Source organism: Balaenoptera borealis (assembly GCF_965194805.1).
Source record: "Balaenoptera borealis genome assembly, chromosome: 3".
Taxonomy (NCBI): Eukaryota; Metazoa; Chordata; class Mammalia; order Artiodactyla; family Balaenopteridae; genus Balaenoptera; species Balaenoptera borealis.
This window is the reverse complement of record NC_138866.1, coordinates 166,370,816-166,398,363: the sequence shown is the minus strand read 5'-3', so window position 1 is coordinate 166,398,363 and position 27,548 is coordinate 166,370,816. Positions and strand designations below refer to the sequence as shown.

Sequence of the window (27,548 nt, the reverse complement as noted above, 5' to 3'; positions counted from 1 at the left end):
GTTGTGGCTCACGGGCCCAGTTGCTCCGCGGCATGTGGGATCTTCCGGGACCAGGGCTCGAACCCGTGTCCCCTGCATTGCATTAGCAGGCAGACTCTCAACCACTGCGCCACCAGGGAAGCCCAAACCAAGGTTTTATGAAGGAGCTTTCCCCCGAGTGTGTTGGATGGTGGCAGACCTCTCAGCGTGGTTTTGACGCCTGAGTCCTTTTGGAGAACCGTGCAAGGAAACCTTTTGTCCAAGAAGAACTTTGGCCTGCCCGAATTCCTGGAGTACTGGCCATGGCCAGCTCAGGCAAATGATTAAAAACAGCAGCACTCTTTCATAGGCGTACTCCTTTGAAAATTCTCACATTTGCTTTTTCTGAACTTCAGTAAGACTGTACTTATCCAAAGGTTGCTTTTCTGATCACCTAATAGAACTCACGTAGTAGGACATGATGGTTAGAGAAGAGCCCTTCATATGGCCCCCGAGTCCCCCTTCAGTGTGGAGATGAGGAAACCGAGGCAGGGGAGGTGACCCTTGTTCCAGGAACATGCCTGGAACAAGGTGGCGGAGCAGAGTGTGGGCTTGGCCCTGCAGTCAGACTTCCCGGGCTCCCTCCACATCCTGACCCTCCCAGCGTGGGTAGTAACCACCCCCCACCTCCTTCAGAGCAGCTGTGAGTGTTGGACAGGTTAATTCATGTAGAGCCCCACCATAAGCTCTCAAATGTTAGTTACTCTGTTATAATTGTGGTAAATAGCCCCTTGCATTTCCACAGTGCTTTGTGGCTTACAGAGCGTTTTCTCACTTGTTCTCTCATCCGATGCTCACAGCATCATCTTGAGGAGGTATGTCTGCTATTAGTGAGCGCTGGCCCAGGGTCACCCAGCGCTCAATGTGTGTGACCAGAGCCTGGTCTTGCAAACTCTCAGGAGTGTTGAGAACCAAGGTGTATGTCCCAAAATGTGCCTGAGTAGATGCATAGAGGTTACAGAATTCATGCTTTGAAACTCATGCATTGTGTGATTGTAGAAATTTCCTTTGCTGATAACCTATCTCCTTTTAGGTACAGTTCTAGAGAAATGTTTAATCCACTTTGTCCTCCAGCTACACGAGCTTGGAAAGTGTTAGTAAAAATGTCAGGTACAGCACCGGTTCTGAAAACAAACAAATAGAACCATGATTTCTTCCCAGCCCCGTAAACTGGCCGGGACCTCAGCCTCCGGGGTTTTCTCTGGTTCTGCAGGGGTCCTGATGCTGTGTGCTGTGCTCCTGGAGTAGCGTGGGTGCCCCGCTTTCACTCCGAACGTGTGCAGTCACGTGTGCGGCCTGGGTGCCTGGGAGGCACACGCTGATCCTCTGCTCCGGAGATCGCAGGCCCCCCGTGAGAGGGGGCTCCCTCCAAATAGGATGGGCTTTGGGATTGCAGTTCCCATTTATTTGACTTACTCTTTATTGTTTTCTCCCATTTTGGCCAGGAACCTTGGATGGGCCTAAAGTTTATCGCATTGGTGTCATAGTAGATTAAAAGTTGTTCTGTAAATTGGTACAACCTGATTGGAAGGCAACTGGGCAATATCTGTTTAAATTTACTTGTGCCCTATGACTGAGGAATTTCCATTCGAAGGCATTTATCCTGGAAATACTTGTATACATTTGCAAAGGTCTAGGGTGTTCATCATAGCATTGTTTATAATAAAGCAACTGTTTATTGGAGATTAGTTAAATAAGTTATGGTACATTCCTAGAATGAGATATTGTATTTGGCTTAAAATGAGTTTTATAAGTACTAATACGAAAGTGTATCCAAAATGAGTAAGAAGGGCTCACTGAAGAACAGTAAGGTAAGAATTGTCCAGGGTTCGTTTATAACATTGTGTAGCGTGGACGTGCAGTGAGACCACAGAGGGAGAAACGAATGATTTGATTAGGAAAATTTTTGTTTTGATAGTTCAGAGCAGTAGTGAAGGGAGCGAAGGGAGTGTAACATTATAACAGAGGACTTTCCACTTTATAAATTTTTACATTTCTGTATTGTGTAAATGTTTAAATAGTTACAGGGGTTGCTTTTGCAGAAAAACTAAAAACAAACTCGGCCAGTGCCATGGCCAGCCTTGACCCTGGGTCTCCTCTGGGAGGCTACTTCCTTCTTCATGCTGCCGAGAGGTGCCGGGAGGGCCTGCAGCGTCCTGCTGTCCCCTGGGAGGACTCGGCCCTGGGGTCAGCCAGCAGCGCCAAGAAGCCCCAGGAAGCCCAGTCAGTCTTCTCACGTCAGAGGCGTTCGCTCAGTTAACACCCTGGCTCCTCCTCCCCCTGTCCCGCCCCAGCACACACCCCGCTCACACAGCGGCACACAGTGAGTAACCCCGAGGCCTTTGCTCTCAAACCTTCTCTGCAGACATGCTGTTGTGTTGCCTGCTTTCCCAGTTGGCAGCAGGGTCTTAGGGAAGTCTGATGGTGAGGAAGGAGATGGCAAAACTATAGCGCAATAAACCAAGGCCTCAAAACACTGCACACGTCAAACTCCACTTCACCTGGTGCAGAGAGCCCAGCGCACCTCAGCAGCCACTTCACTGTACTGGCACTCAGTCGCTGGCGGTCTGTCCCGACGACTGTGGACAGGCGTCGGGAACGGGCAAAATGCTGTTTCAGATACTCTGCTTAGGAAGGCAGGACGGTGGGTAGTACCTTTTAAAAAACACTCTTAAAATTTCTTTAACAGTATGTTATATTACAGCATTAGTTATCTGGGAATTCTGTGATGCTGAACCAGTGGTTTCACTGACTTTAAAGCCAGTATCCATCTCCCTGGAACTCTTTGTCTCAAAAATAAAATGTTAAGTTGAGGCCAGAAATCTTTCTGGAAACGCTTCCACCTTGGTGCAATATTCTGAATTGCCATTTCTGCGTGGACAAGCACTCTGACAGAAAAGACTTCAAAATTTTGTTCTGAGGAAGAAGCCAGATTTCCACCCGTCTGTGCGTCACCAACAGGCTTTGTGGTTCCTTTATTTGAGAAGAAGCCATTGTGCCTCTGGAGCTTCCTGTCTCGACCCAGACAGCTGGAACCACAGTCGCAGAAGCCGTTTCTAAGATACATTGGCGCACTCTTCAAAAGTATATCTGTGCCTTATGCGGAGCAGAAATCAGATCCCTTCAATATCTTGGGCTTTGTGTTAGTAATTAAATGCGACAGACCCTATCACAGCTTTACTAAGCATCACTGGAAAAATCCACTGCTCAGGCTGCAGCACGGGGGGCACGCAGCAGGCCATGAATTTTGTCGGGGGACACAGTTGGTATTGGGTGCACCGAAGCATTCAGATCTTACTTAGGGTGAGGGACTTGGGCCCCTGTTGGGTCTGTCGTGGTGGGGCAGGGGGAGGCTGCACTGCCCGGGGGAGGCTGACCCAGGGCCCCGCTGCTCCCTCTGGCCGCCTCGCAGCCTCCCTGACCAGCTCTGCGGCCCGCCGGGCCCGAGCCCAACTCACACCCGTTGAATTGGGAGCTGTTGGTGTGGACGCCGGCGTCAGTATTTTTTAAGCTTCCCAGGTGAGTCTCACGCGCAGCCACGTGAGCACGGCTGCCTTGGATGGATTAGTGGGTGGGGAGGAGCCCTCCTCCAAGGGAAGAGGGGGCCGTCACGTGTCTGTCACTGTCCCGCCCTCACGTCCACTCAAGAAACCAGCATGCCTTTTCTGTTTGACACCTACGCACGTGGGAAGATATCATAGAAAGGGAAGGAAAGGAAACGGAAAACTGGGGTTGAAATGTTAAATGAGACAGAAGCCAAGCTTAACGCAACTCCAGAGGGACCAAAGGACCTGCCGTGACTTGGGGTCTGAGTTTGCAGCAGCCAGTGTCACAGGGAACTCTCCTGGGTTTCACACTAAACCAGGGCTTCCCAGGCTTGATCCCTTAAGCCGGCCCGGGGTATCGGGCACCGCGCCGGGGCTTGGCTGTTTGCATGCACATGCACGCCTGTGTGAGTGTGGTTTGAACCTGCCTCACCACCCCGTGGATCACTGGAACAAAGCACTCCTGCATCAGACAGGACAGCTGGAATCCATCAAATACCAGCATTCACAAAACAGTGCACAGTGGAGAAGATGTGTAAGTCAAGGGTGGGCAAGAGTAATACTCTCTACATCTGTTTGTGTGAAAGTCTACAAAAGACGAATCCAGTTTGCAGTGAGTGACAAAGCAGATCAGCGCTTGCCTGTGTCGGGGGGGTGAAGGTGGGTGTGTGGATTGGGAAGGGGGCACATGAGCACATTTGAGGTTATGAAAATACTCTGTATCTTGATTATATTGGTGGTCACACAGTGTATAAATTTGTCAAAACTCACTGAAATGTACACTCAAAATGGGTATACATTTAATTATATGCAGATTACCTCAGTACAGCTGATTTTTTTAAAAAATAAATTTATTTATTTATTTTTGGCTGTGTTGGGTCTTCATTGCTGCGTGCAGGCTTTCTCTAGTTGTGGCGAGTGGGGGCTACTCTTTGTTACGGTGCGCGGGCTTCTCACTGCGGAGGCTTCTCTTGCTGCGGAGCATGGGTTCTAGGCGTGTGGGCTTCAGTAGTTGTGGCACGTGGGCTCTAGAGTGCAGGCTCAGTAGTTGTGACACACGGGCCTAGTTGCTTCGCGGCATGTGGGATCTTCCTGCACCAGGGCTCGAACCTGTGTCCCCTGCATTGGCAGGCAGATTCTTAACCACTGCGCCACCAGGGAAGCCCCAGCTGATTTTTTTTAAAGTGGACAGGGATGAAGGTGGACAAGGCGTAACCGTGAGCAGAGAGAGGGCCCTGGTGTTGCTGTGCGCCAGGGTGTGTATGTCAAGGGTGTTTTTCCAGGGAGGGATGTGGTGGTTTTCTCCGTGCTTAAAATACTTGCTTCCAAAGTGCATGTTGTGGTTTTCCATCGAGGCCGGCAAGGGTGCAATCAAAAAATCCAGTTTCAAAAAACTTACAAAATAAATTGTATTACTCTTGGTAGTTTTTTTCCCCCTTTCTTTGATGCATATGATTGTATGTGTTTACGTCTGGCCTGAGAGTTCATTCCGTGGTGGAGATGGGTCTCCGAATAAACCCACTGTGCTAGCTCCGTGTGTAGCCAGGGCCTGCCCTGGCATGGAAAGACTAATTAAGCTAAAGATGGTATTTTCTTCTCTTAAAAAAAAAGGCCCAAGGAACATGTTTCTTTTCAAGCTCCTGCTGAGCTCCTACTGGTTGGCTGTAGTTGGGCAGAAGTCCAGTGAAGTTGGGGGAAGAGATGGTGGGTCTGGAGCAGACAGACGCGTGCTCTGCCACTCTCCCGTGGTAGCCTTGGGCGAGTTACACAGCCTTCTAACCTCCAGTTTCCTCATTTTAAAATGGATACGATGATAGAATGTTCTTGAAAGACTTCTGGTAAGAAGTAACTGAAATAATGCATGTAAAACCTTTGGTGTTTTGCCTGGCACATAATACGTGTTCCATAAATGTTAATGATGTGTGTGTGTAAATATGACAATATTTATTGGTACGCACATTCTCCACGTATGTATATAAGGGAAATCAGTTGTGTCCCACAGAAGCATATATGTAAATAAATAACATAGGTTACAAGGGAGTTGAGATCAGCTTCTGGGATTTGCCAAGAGTAAGCTGTAGTGTCAGCAGGAGCCTGTCAGAGGTCTTGGTGCAACAGGCTGAAATCAAGTCTCAAATTACATCCTTCATTGAGATTTAAGGAAAAGCAACAAGTCAAGCGCTGACGGTGGCCAGCTGTGAGGGAACCTGGCATCACACGCTGTGTCCTGGACCGCAGCCCCTCCTGAGCCTGGCAGCAGCCACTTAACCAGGACGTCGAAACTTCCCTGGTACCTGGTGGCGAAGGTGGGGAAAGTCACTTTCACAGTCTGTGGGAACATAAATTGGCTCACTCTTTCTGTACATGAGTCAGCACATTCTGATTATATGTTATTCTTTTATTCATCTAATAGCTATTTATGACGTACTTACTATATGCCAAGCTTTGGGTTAAAATGGTGAACAAAAACAGATGCTGTCACTGCTGCCGTGTTGTTTATAGTCGGGAGGCGTTGTGGGTGTTAGCTCAGAGCCCTGTGATGAGTGCCGGGGGCGTTCGGGAGAGCCTGCAACAGAGAACCGGCTCGGCCTGGGCCCGGGGTGTATTTTACTGCAGACATGACGGCTGAGCTGAGATCTGAGGGATGGGTGGGCACCAGTGGTGGTACGGGGCCTTTTGAGTGGAGGGGAAAGCATGTGGACTGCTGCCTGCCGTCCAGGAGCTACAGGAAGCCCATGTGGCACAAACGAGAGAGGGAGGGAGGGTGACGGAGGGTGAGCCCGGAGGGGCGGGCAGGGCCAGAAGAAGCCGGGGCAGATAGGATGTGGCAGTCCTCTCGGTGTTTACACTAAGAGCTGTGAGAAGCCAGGGAGGGTGTTTAAGAAGGGAGGGAAGGCGGGAGGAACACTTGTCAGAGTTGGAGAGTAGATTAGAACAATCTAGAGTGGAGATGTGGGGGTGAGTTGTGCAGGTGAGAGGTGATGACGGTAGGACTGAGCTAGTAACATTGGCAGCACGTGTTGGACGCATGAGGCAAGGAACTGTGTTCTGGTTTGAGCAGCTGCGTGGTGGTTTCGTGAACTACAGGGAACCGTGGAGAAGAGAGCGCTTGGGGCACATCCAGACCGTCTCTCCTGTCTTCAATCAAAATAATGATAAGTTAACTGTTTAGATGAACACGTGGCTGTCCTGGAGGGGAATGTAATTGACCACAGAGCAGCATGGCACCAGGAGCTTGAATGAAGCACCGTTTGCCTGGCCTTTGAGGTAGTAGATTTAGGGACTGGTCAGATGTACCGAGGAATTGCCAGCTCCTCTCCTGACTATGACTGCGTTTCCTGGGTCTGGGATTTTCTTAGGCTACAGAGAGAAAGAATCTCGGGCAATTGTCCTTATTCACTGCACTCTAGAGGCAGCTCTGTGAGGAAGTAGCTTTATGCTTCTCCAGTATGCTGAGTTCACATATGATTTACATCTGTAGGAGATTAAAATGGTTTATAAATTATGGGGTCAGGTGAGCTAGGTTTGGGTATTGGGTCTGCCAGTTTCTAGCTTTGAGACATTGGGCCAGTTGTTTAGGTCTCTCTCGGCCTCCACATTTCCATTGGTAAAATGGGGATCAAAAGACCTACCTTTATAGGATTGCTATAACTAGGTACATTGGGACTTTGTTCACTTGTACCGTACACAACCAGCTTAACTGACTCCCTGTCTCTAGTGGTACAGTGGTGGGCAGAGGAGGGGAGGATGGTGGGGGGTGGGGACGAAGCAGGCTTTCGTGTCAGCAGAGTGCATGCATTTTGTTAAAGCAGGTATTTGGGTTATATAAATGCCTTTCAAACACTTATTAGTGACATTTTTTTTGAGATAATTAACATTGAAGGGTAAGAGACTTGAATAAATGATATATCCCTATATTACTTATATGGATAAAAGGATGGAATAATATTGCCTTTTTTATTTTTTAAAGAAACAAAAAGCTAAACATAATTATTCTTTGTTTTTTGTGGTGTTTCTTACCACTTGTTTATGAGAACTAACGTGTATACTTTTTACTTAGCAGAGAGTGGCTGCAGAAGTGTGCTGTCGGGGGGTTGGGAGTAAGGACAGGCGTGGGACTGGTCCAGAAGCTTCCTTTTTCCTACACCTTGCTTAACAATCAGTTGACCTTAGACATTCTTGTTTTCCTGGGGAATGACATCTGCATGCCCTTATCCAGACGATTCCCAAACATGTACTTCCAGATTTGGCCTTTTTCCTTAGCTCTAGACAGGGGTCAGCAGACATTTTCTGGAAAGGGCCACGTGGTCTGTGTCTTAACTGCTTAGCAGAAACAGCCGCAGACAAGATGTACACGAGCAGGCCACCCCTGCTCCAGACCCTTCCTTCCCATGCCTCGTACGATGTTTCTCTCCCAACTCTCCTACAATAAGCTTTGAGGTTTCTGAGTGGAGCTTATGCCAGTGTTCTAGACCTCTGTTCCTGACATCCAGTTTTTGAACATTTGAACTTTGGAACATCTCCTCCAGGCAGTCACCTGTGGGAAGAAAAAAAAAAAAAGACCTCAAAAAAAAGGATGTCCAGCTCTTGGAAACAGAGATGCTAAGCAGCAGAAATGATGGAGCCGGAAGCAGGTTCCAAAGTCGAAGGGACACATAGTTGGGCACGCCGGGGCCCAGTCCCTAGTCAGCTGTACTTCCGATCAACATTACACAACAGGTGTTTGCTAGTTAATAACACTTTTAATCATGCTGCTGGAGAGATCATCTAACTTATAAATTAGTTCAGCTGAAACGTCTGGATTTTCATGTAGCTTCGCTATGTCAAGACATCTCTTTTTACCTGATTTTCGTTTGTGTTTCTGTGAAGTTGTTTAAGGATGGGTGCTCTTATTTCTGTTGTATAGCTGTGGGCTTGAGGCGTTGAAGAATGGTATGCTTTTTCTTCAGCTGAGAGTATTGTGATTGCTAATCCAGAGTTCATGCTATATTGTTAGCAGCACCTCCCTGTCAAGGTCCCATTTGCTGGAAATACAGAGTCTCTTAAGGAGCCAGAATGAAATGAATAACATGCATTAGATTATTTACTTGAGACTAGGCCTGTAATAGAAAATGGAAGATGATAAATGTTTAAGATGAGAAGGGAAATCCCCCCCCCTTTTTTAGAAGAATAAAAATACGGTAATATTTAAAATTAAGTGGTCCTTGTTTACATCCCCCCCTTTTTTTAATTAAAGAAAAGGCTGTGTTAAAATTTGACTGACTGAAATTGCTTGAAATGTAAAATTTCATAAAAGTTCTTATACTAAAGGGACATAAAATCTAGCAGTAGAAATTTAATATAGGAAGTTAATTCTGATTTCCAAGTGCTACAATTATAAAATAGTCTGAGAAAAAGCACTTTTCCATAAAATCACATGCTTTGAAACATGGGCTTTGTGCTCCTGGCCGCTCCTGTAGGGAATGTCGTGGTGTGGGGTGTGGGGGTTCTGCAGCACCGACAGGTGTCGGGCCTCTTCCTTCTGAACACAGCCTGTTCCACTGTGTTGCAGAATGGAGCCATTGTGACTCAGGAACAAGTTGGCTTTTAGACTATTGTTAGCAGAGAAGCAGAAACAGTCTTTTTTGAAATGACTTTCACTTTGGAAGGGACAGTGACAGGATGAGTAAGAGCTTTCCCAGATGTTATGTGTTTGTGGCCTTAGGTAGTTACACAGAGCTTCTTTTCCTGTGTATCTGCATTGTGTATGCTTCTTGTTTTCCTTATTTTAGTGCTGTATGAATATGACTTTAGCTTAAAAATTAAGCTTTTAAATGGAAAAAGCAGAAACTTATTAGCAGAAACTTGATAGGAGTTTATCTGTCGTATCTCATTCTATTTTTTAAAATTTATGTATGTATGTATGTATGTATGGCTGCGTTGGGTCTTCGTTGCTGTGCGCGGGCTTTCTCTAGTTGAGGCAAGAGGGGGCTACTCTTTGTTGCGGTGCGCGGGCTTCTCATTGCGGTGGCTTCTCTTCTTGCGGAGCACGGGCTCTAGGCGCGCAGGCTTCAGTAGTTGTGGCACGTGGGCTCAGTAGTTGTGGCGCATGGGCTGAGTTGCTCCACGGCATGTGGGATCTTCCTGGACCAGGGCTCGAACCCATGTCCCCTGCATTGGTAGGAGGATTCTTAACCACTCCACCACCAGGGAAGTCCTGTCGTCTCTCATTTTAAAGTGTAGATGCCTTTTATATAAAGTTAATTTCGGTTAATGACTCACTGTAAAATTAAAGAGAAAGAAAATGTGTTTCTCTGGAAAACAAACTTGGCTTTAGGGTTTAAGATACTGAGAATACCCAACCTTATAAGAGAATATATGAAAGGGAAAGTTTCCATTTATAGTTTTAGATAGAAAAGTTTTTAAACAGTGAAACAATTATAAAGAAAGTAGGTTTTAAAATAACAGTTTAAAAATCTGAATAAAGCAATATGAAAGTGTGCCCAGGCATAACCCGTGGGCTGGAAAGGTCAGCTAACCTCCACGACCAGCGCTAGTGACCGGTTACCTGACCAGCAGCATCGGTATCGCCCCTGGTGTGTAGGGTCATGTGCTGGGGTTGAACGTTTGCAAACTTGAAGTCAGGGCCTGTTGCCCTGTGAGGGTTTACATTGGTAAGCTGGTGAAGTGGCTCTTGTGTTCAGAGAGAATTAAGAATTCTGGATGGCAGAGGCTAAACGTCAGATGAGCAGTTTCGGTCAAGTGCTGAGGAAACGTAGAGGAAGGAGCACCGTGTAAGGTCTCTGAGGTCAGAGGGTGGACACAGAATAGACCTCAGGCAGGCTTTCCAGGCCAGAGGAGAAGTGTGGACAAACCTGAGGCGAAAATCAGTCTAGAGCAGGGCCAACTGTGCTGCTGGATGCCTGTTTTATAAATAAAATCTTCTTGGAACAAAGCCATACCTGTCCTTTACATCTTGTCTTTGGCTGCCTTTGCTCTGTGATGTCGAGGTGAGTAGTTGCTATGAAGATCGTGTGGCTCATGAAGCCTAAAATATTTACTATCTAGATCTTGATGGAGAACGTTTGCTGACCACCTGGGGGTGGTTCTTGGAGAGTACATCAGTTTGTGGGAATGGAAGATACAGATACATAGGTAGTAGAATAAATAAGGAATGCATGGTAGGTAGCCTTAAATGTTAAGCTTAGAACTTGGAAGCAGAAGCAATGTGAGTTGTTAAAGGGACATAAAATTAATTCACAGTTGATTAGTCATCAGTTATGATCAGGTTCATAATGTGGGGAGAGAGATGGCTTTATAATTAAAACATGGTGAAATAGTGTGACCGGAGACACATAGAAATTGCCTGGATAGGAGGAGCTTTGGTGGGAGTTAGGAAGGTCTGCCTGCAGGACTTGACATTTGAACATAGTTTTAAAAGGCTGTAAATAGGAGTTTGCCTGAAGGACAAGGACTCTTCAGCCAAGGAAAAGCCACTCAAAGTACAAGGGTGTGAAACAAGTTGATGTTTGGGGGAACAGAAGATATTGTCATGTTTGGAACTAAGGTATGAGCAGTGAAGTTGGGAGGGGCCAAAGTGAGGGATGCCAGCCTGGTGATGACGGACGGTGAGAAACTACTAGAGACCTGTGGGATGGGGTCATGATCTGGGCTTGTGTTATTTTCCCCGTCATTTAATATATTTTTGTTATATGTATATGTATAGCTGGTTCACTTTGTTATACAGCAGCAACTAACACAACAATGTAAAGCAATTATACTCCAATAAAGATGTTAAAAAAATTTTTTTTTACAAATTAAGTTAGATTTGTATTTTTCAAGGATAGTCCTAGTAAAGCAGTGTGGAGACTTGGGGATGGAGGAGGCTAGAGGTACAGAGATATGTTGGGAGGGTATTGCAGTATCCAGGTGGCAGATGATGAGGACTTAAATTAGTGTGGTGGACGTAGTGATGGAAATGAGAAAGGTGCTTCTAAAGACAAACAGGATAATTGACTAGACAAACAGGATAATTGACTATGTAGATTTGGATGTGTGAGAGGTAAGGGAACAGTAGAGATCAGGGAAGTTTTTAGAACTTGTGCTTGGACAACAAAGCCAGCAGTGCCATTTAACTCAGTTTGGGGTTATGGAGAAAAGAGTGTGTTTTGGTGGTGGATGAGGTCATGCCCATGGAGCAGTAAGTGGAACTGCCCCTGAGTGGTTTGCAGCATAGGTCTGGAAGTCAGTGGAGAAGCGTGCCTTAAAGAGAACATTTGGCAGGTATTGGAACTAAGTAGCTGAAATTGTAGGAGGAGGTGAGCTTCCCTAAAGAGAGCCTGTGGAGCAGGAGGTCAGAGTCCAGGTGGAGGCGGGAGGGACGTCAGGTTCCCGGAGGCGTGCTCCGCTCCTCCCCACCCTCCACCCAGGGCCGACGTCCAGCATCACTGCCTCCCACTGAGCCTGGGGAGCCTCAGCATCCTTCGCAAGGCAGGGCACTGGGAATTGACGGGAGATGGGGCAAAATGTCCATGGTGTATGAAATACAAGGGAAGTACACGGGTTAGAGGAAGAAAAGTGCATGGAGAGACTGAGCACAGAAGCAGTAGTTGGAGCCACATCTCTACCAGAAAAGCTGCAGTGTGGTTAGAGCAAGTGTGTTGGTGGATTTGGGGATGAGGGTCGTTGATGACTTTGGTGAGAGGCGACAGAGGCCATGTTTGGAGGCGGCTTGCAGCAGGGAGTAGGAGGAGAGAGCCTGCTTTCCTAGAAGTCCGACTAGGAAAGGAGCTTGGTGGGATGGGAATCAGAGGTGAGAAAAGGTAGAGAGTGTGCAGGAAAGAGTTCACAACCTAGATAACTTTTCTTTTGTGTAGTAAACCTGCTGATACATGTTCCTTAGTGTTTTTTTTGTAAACAGTTTCAGACTTACAGAAAAGTTGGAATAGAACTAACTTTACCTGTAGTTAACATTTTGCCACAATTGCTTTATGATTTTTTCTTTCTTACATAAATTTTTTTTTCCTGAACCATTTGAGAATAAGTTGCAGACAGTAGATACTTTTACTTCTAAGTATTTCATGTTTTATGAACCTGTTACTTATATTTATGTTATATATAATCTATTTAGTACCCTTTACTCTCATAAGAAAAGGCTTTTGAGAAGCTCTATTGAAAAATAACCAGGACACCCCGTCCACCTCCTAATATATTTTGTGGTTATTTGCCTACTGAGAGGCTTAAACACAGACAATTTGGGACTTGGTTTATACTATAAACTTCTGAAATACAAAATATTTTTTTAGATATTGGTCTGTGTTGATTGGTAGCTTGATCAACAGAAAAGGTAGAGGGAAATGATGGCTATTTAGACCTTTTTCAAATAATAGTAAATGTTTGATTCCACAGTATAACACTGTGTTATTTATTAATTGTCTGACAAGTGAGCTAGATCAGTGAGGTTCAGAAGTCTTCCCTTCAAAATACTTACACGTGAAATAAATCCCTAAAATGTTGTCCTTATTTAGGCACGGAACAAATATGCCCAGTGGAAAATGTGAGGGTTTTTTCCCCCTAAATACAGAACATTTTAGTTCATTTAAATAGTACTTAATTGTCCTAAATTCGCTGCCCCCCAGAGCACATTTGTGTGCAAGAAGTCGTTCCCTTGTCCTTTCCCTGCTTTTAGTAAAAGCGTGGTGGTGCATATTTGCCATGTATAGTGTATATTTGGAACACAAAACTCACGAACAGGAATTATAAAACTGTCTCAAATTGTCTTTAGTGAGCGGCTTTCCCTCTTGCCAGGGTCTTTGTTGGTGGCAAGTAGAGACAGACTGACAGTGCCAGCTGGTTCTTCTGCCCCTGCCTTCCCCCTTGTGGGGTCCGAGGCTGGTGGCCCCCCTGGATACTACCCCAGAGCTCTTCATAGTTCCCGGCTCTGCTGGTTAGAGGGGAAAAGTGGGGCGGTTTTCATTTACATTTAAAAGCAGAGGATAGGAGCCATCGCTTTGGTCCTGAGATGGTGATGACGATGATTGATCACCAGTTATTTCTAACACTACGAATTCCCGTTTCTTAAGAAAATATGATGAGTTCCCTGGTGGTCTAATGGTTAGGACTTGGCACTTTCATTGTCGTGGCCCGGGTTCAGTCCCTGGTTGGGGAACTAAGATCCCACAAGCTGCACAGTATGGCCAAGAAAAAAAAACAACAACAACAAAAAATCTGAATCCTAAAGAAAGAAAATAAAAATATGACAAGACTGGAAATAATGTAAAATTTTAATTTCTAAGATTTTAAGGATTATTTAGTAGCAGTGTTGTTTCAGTAGCTTGAAAGATTTATAAATAATAACCCAAGTGTAGTGTTTGTGCCACGAAATGCCAGAAATAGTTAGCGTGTCTGACACTTTGGCGAGTTTGCAGGCTTCATGTGATTTCCTTTCACTGGTTTGCTCAGTCTGTTTAGCCAAGGTTGGCTATTTGTGCTGGGTCTGTAATTTTGGGAAATGCGGTTGGAACCACAGATAGTTTGATAAGGAAATAACAGGCAGGAAACAATTGATACGCCTTTAGCCAAAACGTGTAAATTTCTCCCTGGGTTTCCTTGGGGAAGAGCGCGCGTGCGCTGCTCCACTCCCCAGGGGTGTTGTCCCGGCCTGCGCTCCTCTGTCCACGTGCCTCCAGCCAGTGAAGGATGGCCCTTGGCGCCAGCGGGGAGCCGTGAGCCTCATTTTCATTGTCATGTGGCTGCTCAGAGACAGAAGCTGGTGTGATGCAGGCTTTGGAGGGGCAGCAGGTGGCTCAGTGGTTCTGTGATTCCTTTCTTCCTTCAGCAGGTCAGTGCCAAGTACCTGCTCCGTGTTAAACATCCTCAGGCTCAGGGGTATCTGGGAGCAAAGCAGGCAGACCCCTGCCTTTATAGAGCTCCCATGACCACAGGGGAGCGAGCAGACGCAGTACCGCTAAAAGCACAGCAGGAGACGCAAGAAATTACGAGTGGGGTGTGTAGGGGTGTGTGTGGATGTAGCATCCTCACTGGCTGAGTGCCTTTGGGCTCCGACTTATCCACGTCTATTTCCTCGTTGGTAGAGTCAGGATAACAGGGTTGAGTAAGTTGTCCTAAATAAGTTAATATGCATAAAGTTCTTAGAGCAGCGCCTGACTCACAGCCACTATGCCTTAGTGTCGTGATAATGCTTATAATGTGACCTGATTAGTTATTTTATGTAAGGTAACATCTGAGCAGACCTGAAGGATGAGGGAGCAGGCCGTGTGGATACCTGGGGAAGAACCTTTCAGGCGGAGTGGGTGTGTGCCTGGTGTGTTTGAGGAGCAGCAGGGCGGCCAGTGGAGTGGGAGCAGAGGGGGCGACAGAGACCCTGGGAGGTGAGGTGGGAGAGGCAGTGGGGGGCAGAGCGTGGCCCACCTGTGGCCATCGTGAGGACTTCCTCTGGGGTACCCCAGCCCCAGGGAGCGGCGATGGGGCTCCAGCCTGCTGGTGGCAGTGGGCGTGACGGCGGAGGTTCGAGCCTGGGGAGAGCTGGCAGGATCTGCTGGTGTGCTGGAGCTGCCCCTTGGTGCTTGGTGAGCGGAGAAAGCCGGGGAGGAGCAGGTTGGCCCACCTGGATTTGACTTAACGTGTTAGATGGTTCGGGGTAGGAGGATGGGCAGCGGGGTCGTTCAGGGGAGAGGCCAGTGCCCCCCACCGACAGTGGGGTGGGAGCTGTTGCATCCAGAGGGCATTTAGGTTGTGTGTGGCTGAGCTTTCTAAGCTGGGGAGTCCTGGGAGGAAGAGCGAGGGAGAATGAGGGGGCTGCCAGAGTGGGAGCAGGAGAGGGAGGAGGGGAGAGAGAGGAAGAGCTGTGGGCGGTGCCCAGGCCCACCCAAGGGGCCATCAAGAATTTAAAGTGAGGGCTTCTCTGGTGGCGCACTGGTTGAGAATCTGCCTGTCAATGCAGGGGACACGGGTTCGAGCCCTGGTCTGGGAAGATCCCACATGCCCCGGGGCAACTGGGCCCGTGAGCCACAACTACTGAGCCTGCGCGTCTGGAGCCTGTGCTCCGCAGCAAGAGAGGCTACGATAGTGAGAGGCCCACACACCGCGATGAAGAGTGGCTCCCGCTTGCCGCAACTAGAGAAAAGCCCTCGCACAGAAACGAAGACCCAACACAGCCAAAAATAAAGAAATAAAAATAAATAAATTTATAAAAAAATAATAATAATAATTTAAAGTGAGACCAGCCACTGGGCTCTGCATTTTCCTGCACCTGGAGCTGGGAACAGCTGCTGGGGCGGAGGTGGAGGAGGTGAAGAGCTGGATTTAACCCGCTCTGGGGTTTACCAGAGAGTTCTTCAGAGGGTGGAAGGGCACGGTGGCAAGGAAGTGTACCAGGGAGCCGTGATGACCATGAGTCGTCCACCCCGAGCTGGATAAAGAAGGAAGGGAGAGGGACTTTCCTGGTGGCGCAGTGGTTAAGAATCCGCCCGCCAGTGCAGGGGACACGGGTTCAATCCCTGGTCCGGGAAGATCCCACATGCCCGCAGAGCAACTAAGCCCGTGCGCCACAACTACTGAGCCTGCGCTCTAGAGCCCACGAGCCACAACTGCTGACCCTGCGTGTCACAACTACTGAAGCCCGCGTGCGTAGCGCCCGTGCTCGGCAACAGGAGAAGCCACCGCAGTGAGAAGCCCGCGCACCGCCACGAAGAGGAGCGCCCGCTCGCCGCAACTAGAGAAAGCCCGCGTGCAGCAATGAAGACCCAACGCAGCAATCAGTCAATCAATCAGTCAATCAATTTATTTATTTATTTAAAAAGAAAAAAGAAGGAAGGGAGGACAGGGAAGGGGTGAGGACAGCAGAAAGGGAGTAGAATCAGTGCATATGGTCTTCTATTTTTTTTATTTAAAAAAAATTTTTTTAACATCTTTATTGGAGTATAATTGCTTTACAATGGTGTGTTTGTTTCTGCTTTATAACAAAGTGAATCAATTTTACATATACATATGTTCCCATATCTCTTCCCTCTTGCGTCTCCCTCCCTCCCACCCTCCCTCCCTATCCCACCCCTCTAGGTGGTCACAAAGCACCAAGCCGATCTCCCTGTGCTGTGCGGCTGCTTCCCACTAGCTATCTATTTTACATTTGGTAGTGTATATATGTCCATGCCACTCTCGCACTTTGTCCCAGCTTACCCTTCCCCCTCCCCATATCCTCAAGTCCATTCTCTAGTAGGTCTGTGTCTTTATTCCCATCTTGCCCCTAGGTTCTTCATGACCTTTTTTTTTTTCTTTCTTAGATTCCATATATATGTGTTGGCATACGGTATTTGTTTTTCTCTTTCTGACTTACTTCACTCTGTAAGACAGACTCTAGGTCCATCCACCTCACTACAAATAACTCAATTTCGTTTCTTTTTATGGCTGAGTAATATTCCATTGTATATATGTGCCACATCTTCTTTATCCATTCACCTGTCGATGGCCACTTAGGTTGCTTCCATGTCCTGGCTATTGTAAATAGAGCTGCAGTGAACATTGTGGTACATGACTCTTTTTGAATTATGGTTTTCTCAGGGTATATGCCCAGTAGTGGGATTGCTGGGTCGTATGGTAGTTCTATTTTTAGTTTTTTAAGGAACCTCCATACTGTTCTCCATAATAGCTGTATCAGTTTACATTCCCACCAACAGTGCAAGAGGGTTCCCTTTTCTCCACACCCTCTCCAGCATTTATTGTTTCTAGATTTTTTGATGATGGCCATTCTGACTGGTGTGAGATGATACCTCATTGTAGTTTTGATTTGCATTTCTCTAATGATTAATGATGTTGAGCATTCTTTCATGTGTCTGTTGGCAATCTGTATATCTTCTTTGAAGAAATGTCTGTTTAGGTCTTCTGCCCATTTTTGGATTGGGTTGTTTGTTTTTTTGATACTGAGCTGCATGAGCTGCTTGTAAATTTTGGAGATTAATCCTTTGTCAGTTGCTTCATTTGCAAATATTTTCTCCCATTCTGAGGGTTGTCTTTTGGTCTTGTTTATGGTTTCCTTTGCTGTGCAAAAGCTTTGAAGTTTCATTAGGTCCCATTTGTTTATTTTTGTTTTTATTTCCATTTCTCTAGGAGGTGGGTCAAAAAGGATCTTGCTGTGATTTATGTCATAGAGTGTTCTGCCTATGTTTTCCTCTAAGAGTTTGATAGTGTCTGGCCTTACGTTTAGGTCTTTAATCCATTTGGAGTTTATTTTTGTGTATGGTGTTAGGGAGTGTTCTAATTTCATACTTTTACATGTACCTGTCCAGTTTTCCCAGCACCACTTATTGAAGAGGCTGTCTTTTCTCCACTGTATAGTCTTGCCTCCTTTGTCAAAGATAAGGTGACCATATGTGCGTGGGTTTATCTCTGGGCTTTCTATCCTGTTCCATTGATCTATATTTCTGTTTTTGTGCCAGTACCATACTGTCTTGATTACTGTAGCTTTGTAGTATAGTCTGAAGTCAGGGAGCCTGATTCCTCCAGCTCCATTTTTCTTTCTCAAGATAGTGCATATGGTCTTGTTGGGTTGAGAGGTGAAGGGGCTGGGGTGGCAGAGGGAGTGAGCTGGGAAGGTGGGAGGCGATGGGTGGAGGCGGCTGCTTGGCCTTGAGATCCAGGAGTGTTGTTACTAGTGACCACAGGTCTGGGGTGGGTAACCGTGGGGACTGGAGCCCAGGGTCAGGTGAGGACAAGGTCCCAGAGGACAGGAGGTCAAGGGAGTAGAAGGATCGCTTAGCTAGATGTCGAAATCCCTCGATATTATGGTGAAGTAGCCGGGGAGAGAGGGCAGCTGGGGGTGCTGGGCCGGGCCAGAGGGGAGAAGGAATTGGTTTCGAAGTGGGCAGCCAGGCTCCAGAGAAAACCCCCAACAGTGTAGGGACGTGGTGCTCAGAGCGGGGAGGTGTGGGAGCACAGGGCATTTTGCTGAGGAAGGATGTGTGTTTGGGAGTTGGGAGCTGCCAGACAGTGGTGGTTGTGTGGGGCCTTCTGGGGCTGAGAGGGGACAGTAAGGGCGGCCTGGGAGCTGCAGGCTTCCTAAGTTGACTGAGGCAAGCAAACCAAGAGTGGAGGGATTATTCTGTGGAAGATGGTGGCGCTGGGGCTGCGGGGTCTTGGGGAGGGTATCTTGTCAGGGGTCCGGGGTTTCAGAGCTGCCTCTTTAAATCCCGCATACTAGAGATGGAGCCGCCAGGAGGTATTACTGGGAGATTTCTTGTTTGTTTTTTGCATTTTATAAATCGGTATTTCTTAGTAAGAGATGTCTATTTTAAATATAGTGGAAGTTCTTCCTCCTTAATTTTCTTCCTTTTTTCTCTGTCCTCTGCTTTGGAGAATGGCACTATTAAATGCACGGGGTCGAATTTCTTGTCTAAAGCAGATTCTGCTGCTGAAGGAAGCCTAGTATGAGAGAGCGTCGGGCTTGGGGTCTGCACGCTAGTCCCCACTTGCTGTGACCTTGGAGAGAGACTTCCTCCGGGCCTCTTCTCCTTTGTTTAAAAAGATGGTGGTGGCGGCGGTGGGGGCGGGGCGTCTCAGCTATAAAATCCTTTGGTTTTAAAATTAACCCCATTCCATTTATTTATTTAAGACGATTCTGGTAATTATGATCTCCAAGTTCTTTGTTTTTAAAAAATTTACCTATTTACTGTATATTTATGTCAAATAACATTTTATACTTCCTGCTAATTAGTATTTTTTAAAAGAGTGTAATATGTAGAGGTACTACTGATAAAGGCTTAAAGAAGACCCAGAATTAGCTTGTGTGTTTATATAAATTGTGAAGTAATCTTCTCCCCCTACTTCTCCTGCTGTAAACAAGAGTGAATTTGAGAGAAGGAAAGAAGAGTGATTTGCTGCTTCACAGGTGGCTTAGCTGCCCGGGTGTAGTGGTTTTGCTTGGTAGGCTCAGAGCTGGCTGTATTCTCAGCTTTTTGCGTGTGTGCTTGGGAAATTGTAACTGTTACCAAGAGCCTTAGATTCAGAATGAGTTGGTAATTTTCCATTTCTTGTGTTTTTTTTATTATAAATTTATTTATTTTATTTTATTTATTTATTTTTGGCTGTGTTGGGTCTTTGTTGCTGTGTGCGGGCTTTCTCTAGTTGCAGCGAGCAGGGGCTACTCTTCGTTGTGGTGCGCGGGCTTCTCACTGCGGTGGCTTCTCTTGTTGCGGAGCATGGGCTCTAGGTGCGCGGGCTTCGGTAGTTGCGGCATGTGGGCTCAGTAGTTGCAGTGTGCGGGCTCTAGAGCACAGGCTCAGCAGTTGTGGCGCACGGGCTTAGTTGCTCCGCGGCATGTGGGATCTTCCTGGACCAGGGCTCCAACCCGTGTCCCCTGCATTGGCAGGTGGATTCTTAACCACTGCGCCACCAGGGAAGCCCTCCATTTCTTCTTAAACTAACTAGAAAATCAGATTAATCTAAGATATTTTTGATATCAGAGTGCAGCCAGGGTAATAAGGCTGTGCTGAACAAATGGAAGAGTACTTGTCTGGCAGGTTGTGTTTGATTGGCTTCCACTTTTGTTGGCCCCCTCGTAGGGTCCCTTCTGAAAGGGCACTCTGTGGAGGTGGTTAGGTTTGAGAAATGACATTTTATGGTGTGAGTTGAGAGCAGACACGGGCACACCCAGGGGCTTCCTGAGGCCTGTCCCTCACAGGTCTTGGGTCAGCCCAGGGCTGGACCTGTTACCCAGGGCCATGCACTCCCCAAGCACAGGCCTGGGTCGCTACTGACTCACGCGAGGATGGCCTGGGCAGGGGAGCAGTCAGTGCACACCTTCCCCTCCCCACCCTCACCCCCGGCAGGCAGGCATCGCCCTCTGGGACACCTGTGTCCGTCCCACGGCGACTTGGGTGCAGTGCCCTCTGCCACTCTCTTTCGCTCATTTTGATAGTTTTATTTCAGCTCTGTATTACAGTGCAGTGTTTAATAAGATACTGTCTTCCCTTTTTAATTCTTTAATAGTTCGAATAGTAATGTATGTCAAGAGTAGACTGATACTTTGTCTTATTCATTAGTTTAATAATTTCTGTGTTCCTACAAGAATTAATTTATATAGGGGACAGGTAAAAGAATAGGATAGAACTTGTCTTGTTGAGTGTCAGAGAAAAGATGGTAAATAATGATTTTGCATATTGAAGGTGCAGCTGTTGGCAGTGATGTTGGAAGTGGCCTCCGAGAACAGTTTGTACTGCAGTCCACATTTGAGGCTCGGAGTGATCAGAGCGACTTCTGTGATTATTAATTTGTTCTATGACTGAGACAGTCTGTTTGTCTCTGCATATACCTTTAGGTTAAATGCTGCTGAAATGAGAAATGACATGTAGACTTTTCCCCTCCTTCTCAGATACCAAAATAGCCCTATAGTTTGTATCAGCTCTGCAGTAGTATTGGTCTTCCTTAAACCAAGCATAACCTTGCTTATCTGGAATGAAACAATATTCCTATTCAGGAGTAAATAAATATAATCTTTACTTGTTTAATTTTTAATGTTTGTCTTCCCATTTCATGGTATGAAGTTCTATCAACTCTCTTTTCCATCTAAGTGACTGCTGAAGTTTCCACCATTTTAGAGTAAATTTCTTTGTTCTTTGAGGTTGGAAATTTTTTTTTTAATTGGGGTATAGTTGTTTTACAAAGTTGTGTTTCTACTGTACAGCCAAGTGAAGTAGTGTTCCCTGTGCTATACAGCAGGTTCTCATTAGTTATCTGTTTTATACATATTAGTGTATATGTGTCAGTCCCAATTTCTCAATTCATCCCACCCCACCCCCTCTTTCCCCCCTTTCCCTCCTTGGTGTCCATACGTTTTGAGGTTGGAAATTTAATGGTAGGATTTAAAACTCTGTAGCACTGGTATACTTAGAAAGGGAAGCTCTAACACTCTCTCCATTTTGAATGTGCAAAATAAATATGCCCACAGAGAAAAACTGGAACATACAGAAGAGTTTAAAAAAAAAAGAGAGAGAGAGAGAGAAGAAGCTCCTGTGCTTGCCTTATACAAAAGAAGTACTGTGAACATTTTTGTGTAGTTTCTTCTAGTACTTTTAAAAGCTGGATTTATTTAAAATAAAACCACCACCACCAAAACAATAAAACCCAAACCTGGATAGCATATAATTGTGGTGAAACTGTGTATAAAATTTTGTATCTTCCTTTTCACTTAGCGTGATAAATAGAAGTATTTCCCCAATTACAAATGTGTGAGCTTTTTATAAATAATTATTTATTATTATTTTAATTATTATAAATTTTTCCTTAGAGTAAATTTGCCACCTAGCTCTTCAGTCCCTTATTACTGAACATTTAGGTTATTTACAGTTTTCTTTTCCCTATTATACATAATGCAGTAATGAACATCTTTGGGCTTAAAGCCTTGTCTGCAGGTGAGATCATCTCACTAGGGTCGAATCCCAAGACTGAAGGACATCTGCACAGGACATCTGCACGGCGGCCTGGGGGAGGGTTGGCTGGAGATGCCAGTCTGCCCGCCTCTCTCAGCCCCTCACAGCCTTGCCTTTTGCCTGCTGGCCGGATGGAGGGAGGGGTGCTGTGCACCCCGAGCCTGCTGGGATCAGAGGGGGGCCACTGGGCGCTGTGAGGAGGAGGCTGGCAGTGACTTACACACAACCTTGCATCACTCTTAACTCCTCAGAAGGACGATGTTGGTGACTCTTTTACCCAAGGGTTTCAAAGGGCCTGATGTAGCTGCAGACTCTCCCCTTCCATTGGATACAGTAACCGTGGCAGGATGACATTTCAGTGAACTGTCTTGGACATTCTAATTATGGAAGAAAATACCTCTTCCCCCTACCAGGTGAAGGCATCACTGAAATCCAAGCTAATCCCTGGTAGTATTTTTCTCTTCTCAAAGGACAGTTCATTGAATCATGCAAACAAGTGACATCTCCTATTTTCAACATAGTCACATTGGTTGACTGAAATTCAAAAATAGAAAGCAAGGATATATTTGTTGATCATGGATTTCTTGGAATGCTGAGAAAAATATTGGCTTAAAAAATCAAATTTCACGGGACTTCCATGGTGGCCCAGTGGCTAAGACTCTGCGTTCCCAATGCAGGGGGCCTGGGTTCAGTCCCCGGTCAGGGAACTACATCCCACATGCCACAACTAAGAGTTTGCATGCCGCAACTAAAGACTAAGACCGGCGAACCAAATAAAAATTTTTTAAAAATGAAATTTCACCAAACCTGGTAGATTGTGGTAGGAAAAAATGGAATAAATGTGGCATTCTCCCCTCCTCTTCTCCATCACAAGGAACCTACCAGAGGGCCTGCTCCCACTGTGCTCCCCATGGGGTCGCCGCTGAGCTGCCAGCACAGAGAGGAGGCCCAGCATCCCGCCGCTGCCTCTGCTCCTCCACTCGGGCCTGGGGGCGTTGGGCAGGCCCTGGAGCCTGGAGCTCGGCGGCAGTGCCCGGCTCCCTCCCTCTGGTCTCTCACCAGGTCTTGAGAGGAGAGGGTCCAGGATTAGTGCTGAGCCCCTGGCTTTGTCCCATTTTATTGAACACTGTTTACTAGATTAACAAGCCAGGGGACCCGAGTACATCTGCCTCATTTCTCTTTTGCAGTCGTGATGACCGTTTTAATGGCAGACTAGGTCCTTGGCTGCATGTCCCCCTTGGCTCGGTGTCTCATGTTTTGCAGAGGAGTAAGTGTCGTCGTGTACCCTGGCGTGTGTATGCTTGCACTCAACACGTGCTCAGGGTTGTAAAGTTGCATTCACCATTCGCCAGATAGTTCTGGAAGGAAGACTTGTGCGTTCCCAGCCTCTCCGCGTCTCTGTGCAGCCTGGACCGGAGCCAGATGTGCAGCAGGGCTGAGCACTCAAATGGAGCAGAAGAGAGTTAGCACCGAGCTTCTCTCATGCTGGGCTCATTGCCTTAGTATTGATTCAGCTTTAGAAACAAAATGGATTGTTTAAACCTCTTTGGTTTTGTGATTGTTTAAATTCAAGTTTTATTAAACCAGGCAGGAGATCTGATGGCAGGATTCTGAGGCACATTCATTTGGATCTTCCGGTGCGGCTTTTCTGAATGCAAATCTTGTCCATCTGGCTGCCTGTTACCCATCCCTCTGAAGCTCGACAGACTTGATTAAATGCAGAAGGACTCTGCCTTGGCAGTTGCATCTCAGATTTTATCATTAGCTATGCATCCCATTTCCTTGTGTCTGAGGTGACCCTCAGAGGCCATAGTATTCCCTTTCTTTCTATTTCCCCCAGAATCGGAAGGCAGGTTGTAGTTATAGATTGAGGTAGGAGGTAAATTCTAGATTTAACCTTTTCTTCCTAAAATATAAGCTGTATATCAGGTCTGAAAGTGAGGAAAATACCGATGGGTGATGATCTCACTTGCAGACGTGACTATGAATTTGACCGCCAGGAATCATAGACGTGCTCTAGGATGACACATTGGGACCGAGAAAACAGTCTTCAGATTCTGCGGGATAGAAGTGGCTGTAGCAGAGGTGGAGTTGCTCTTCCTCTGTCACCCGTTCTGTCGTGCTGTCTGATTCAAGTAGGAGCCAGGTCGTCCCTCTCCCCTCTGACAGTCCTGGGGTGCTGCACCCCGGTGCCCACATCCTGGTGTCACCCACCCAACAGGTTTTCTCACACGTAGGTTCCACTGTATGTCTCCTGAATTGTATCTTCTACTTTCCTGTCTTTGGTGTGATACCCTTTTATAACCTTGTTTTAGTTTTTTATTTGGTTTATTTAGTTTCTTTAAGTGCTTTCAGAGAATTCCTGATTTACATAGCTGTGATTTCTGTTTTTAGCACTTTCTTCATCTGCTTCGGGTGTAACCCTCATTTACACGTCTGGCGGTGGCTGCCTTTGGGGGAACACTTGGGGTTACTTGGTGAGAATTTGATCTGAGGATCTCTTGCCACCCTCTTGCTTGTGTTCTGTGTTCTTTGTGGCAAGTATGGGCTTTCAGTGGTTTTGTGTTTGAAAGAGGAAATAATGTCTGATTTGTTAATGGGAAATCTCAACATTAATAACTTTGTCCCTGATGTTATTCGATCCCGCCTGCTTTGAAAATGCATAAGTAAACCTTTTTTGTGGGCTGAATGTTCTTGGTGCGCGTATGTTTTTATCCCCAGCGCCCCCCTCTCCCCCCACCCCTCACTCTACACACAATGGAACTTGCTTCCCAGCAGCCTCAGCTCTCTCCTGGGCTCTCCGTGGCACTGCCCCTCGCAGGACACTTGTCACTGCCTCAGCCTGTCCGCTTCCCCCACCCCGAGACCTAAACACTGGGGGCCGCGGGGGCTTTTGCATTGTATTTCTTGCACACATCGAGTTGATTCTCAATATAAAGATTTGTCAGCTGTTGAATAAAGCAATAACGGGGACTCAGATGTCTCTACTAGCTTTCAGGGTGTCATTCTGGACACTTTTTAGTTGTCTGCAATAGCCAATTTTATCAATGTTGCCCATAGTAGACCTAGTTATTTGCCTGATACTAAAATATCAATGTTCCAAGTGGTGGTTTTCCTGTTTCAGTGATAGCGCTAATTCATGCCTCAGGAGGGTGTGGTTGCTAGGAGATTCTTTTTGAATTAATCTACATATGAGTTAATGGTTGGTCCTTGCCAGTTTTTCTTTTCCTTTTTCTTTCCTTTTTAAAAAAGTTGAAAAGAGCTACTTCACTTGATCATTCTTTTATGTATTTCCATTATTCAGCTCGTTTGTTAGTTATTGTTGAGCATTTGGACTTTGTACACAGGGTTCCTGTCCTCAGTTGGCACTGGTTGGAGGGGATGAGGACCCCACTCAGCCTTTAGGTGGGGCCCCCGAATCCCACTGGCTTTTTACCCTGTACTGTCTCTGATCATCACAGGACCCAGTGGCCTGTCAGCGTTACTGTTACCATCATCCTTATTTATTGAGACTCAGAGAAGTAACATTATTTGCTCAAGGGGCGAAGCAGAAACCAGAATTCAGTCTTCTAGTTTTCAGCTGTACATTTTTTATCTTGTTCTCTGCTGGACTTTAAATACTGCACCGTATGCTTATTTTATGGTCTCTAGCCAGCTCTGTTACCGCAGGTTCTCTAGGGCCAGTCTTGCCATTGGTTGTGTCTCTTGACCCTTGCCTGTGATGGATCGTTTCCTCTGTGTCTTGCCGTTCGGGATGGTGAGCCTGTCTTCAGAGGGCATCGTCTGGCGGGGTTCAGGGACGCAGGCTTCTCCAGAGCGGTTTGCAGTTCCTTCTGCCGGGCACCCAGGGACCTCACTGGCATGTGACCAGTTTGGTGTAAATTTCTTGTCACAGGGTTCCCTGCACTACACGTGCAGAGTAGAGGGGAACTCCAGGACCATGTTAGAGACACAGACAGACCTGTGGTTACCGGTGACTGGGGTGCTGGGAGACATTTCCCCCACTGAGGCCCAGCTCCTTTTTCATCTGGGTTCATAGATAACTTTTTTTTTCTAATTCAGTTTTTGTTGTGATTGTAGCTCTTCGAGGGTTCCAGACATATATAAAAGCATCTTTTCTAACTTGTATCCACTCTACTGGCTTATATCCTATCCTGCAGGACATTAAAACAAGGTGACTTCCAAATCAAGACATTGTAAGTAAAGAGGATAGAATTAGTAATTATACCAGGGCAATAGGTGTGGACCAAGACGTGTGGTCACCTTGGTTGAAGCCCAAGACCCAGCTCACAAAGCTGGGAAGCCCTTGTTCTGCCGGTAGACTCCAGTTCTCTTTTTGGTTAGAGCCTCCGGCCATTTCCCTAGCTACACGCTCTAGGCTTTTAAATGGATGTCTTATGTTTTAGCTCACATTTCTAAGTGCTTGTAGTGTGAGAGCTTTTAGGTCATCTAGTCTGCTGTATTGGTGGAACAATCTGTCTTTAGTCATAAACGTTAGGATCTTTCTCTCCTTTGGTTCATGTTAACCTAGAATATTTGAAAGAGACAGTGGAAAGACTGGAGAGAGGGTGAGGGAGGGAAAGAGGAAACATATGGGGAGAGAAAAAGAGTGAGTAGAAGAGAGACTGAGAGACAGGTTGGAAAGAGGGAGATGGAGAGACAGAGAGCACATGAATGGGAGTCAGATGTGTGTTCACAGAGAGGTGCACACAGAGACACATACGTCCCGGCGCAGACCCAGGCTGGAGGCCCACCACACAGAGGGGTGCACCCCGGGACATGTACTCACGGATCAACGTGGAGAGTGAGAATGGAAAATAACCCAACCTGAGTGTGTTAGAATAATCGTAAAGAATAAACGTGAAGTCGGGTGGGGGGCGGTACAAAAGATGGCTTTGGAATTAACTGGAATTGCAGTAACAGCAGTTTGCTGCCACGGCACCAGCTACAGAAGTTTTAAATAGGGATGCTGATGCGGGCTCCTGGGTTTGGGGCTTGCCCGGTGGCAACTGCATGGAGCAAACCAGGGGGTCAAGCTCTGTATTTTCGTCTCATTGGCCCTAACGAATGGAGATAATCACTGATTTTCAGGCAGTGGGTCAATAGTAACTAAAAAATAAAAGTAAACCAATCTCATTTAAAATTAACAGGCTTTGTTTGTTGATTTTTCATCATTGCTTTGCAGACCCTAGTCACATTTAGCAATATGACTACCTAAAATTGAAATTAAAAGTTTGAGATTATGACCATGTCAAATATTTGTCTACAGATAGGAAACAGACCTGATGGAATCATCTTAAGATTAAGTTTGGGATTGTTAGCTGACCACAGTTGGCCTTCAAATCTAAGTTGACTTTCTACCACCGGGTTCCCAAAACTATCGAGGGATCACAGGATCCTTGAATCCTTTGGGCTCTACTCACTGATATTGTTGAGGCTGAAGTGAACAGCCCATCTTTTGGATGATTTGTTGGAACAGTGATCAACCTGGGGCTGGCAATGCGGAGAAAGGAGGTAGGAGGTAGGAAGTCTCTGATTTTGCAGGTTGTCTTTGTTTTTTTTTTTT

The 27,548-nt window shown here is 46.4% G+C and overlaps 1 protein-coding gene and 1 long non-coding RNA gene across 3 annotated transcripts in view; both read left to right on the top strand.

Annotated features, from left to right (window-relative positions):
- The window catches only part of CCNY (cyclin Y), a 122,026-nt gene that overhangs the window by 56,120 nt on the left and 38,358 nt on the right, over positions 1-27,548 (top strand). The window lies entirely within an intron of this gene.
- The window catches only part of LOC309625745, a 69,482-nt gene extending 41,934 nt beyond the window's left edge, over positions 1-27,548 (top strand). The window contains exon 2 of the long non-coding RNA XR_014242727.1: positions 133-27,548. This is a non-coding gene — a long non-coding RNA (uncharacterized lncRNA). The remainder of the gene's footprint in view (positions 1-132) is intronic.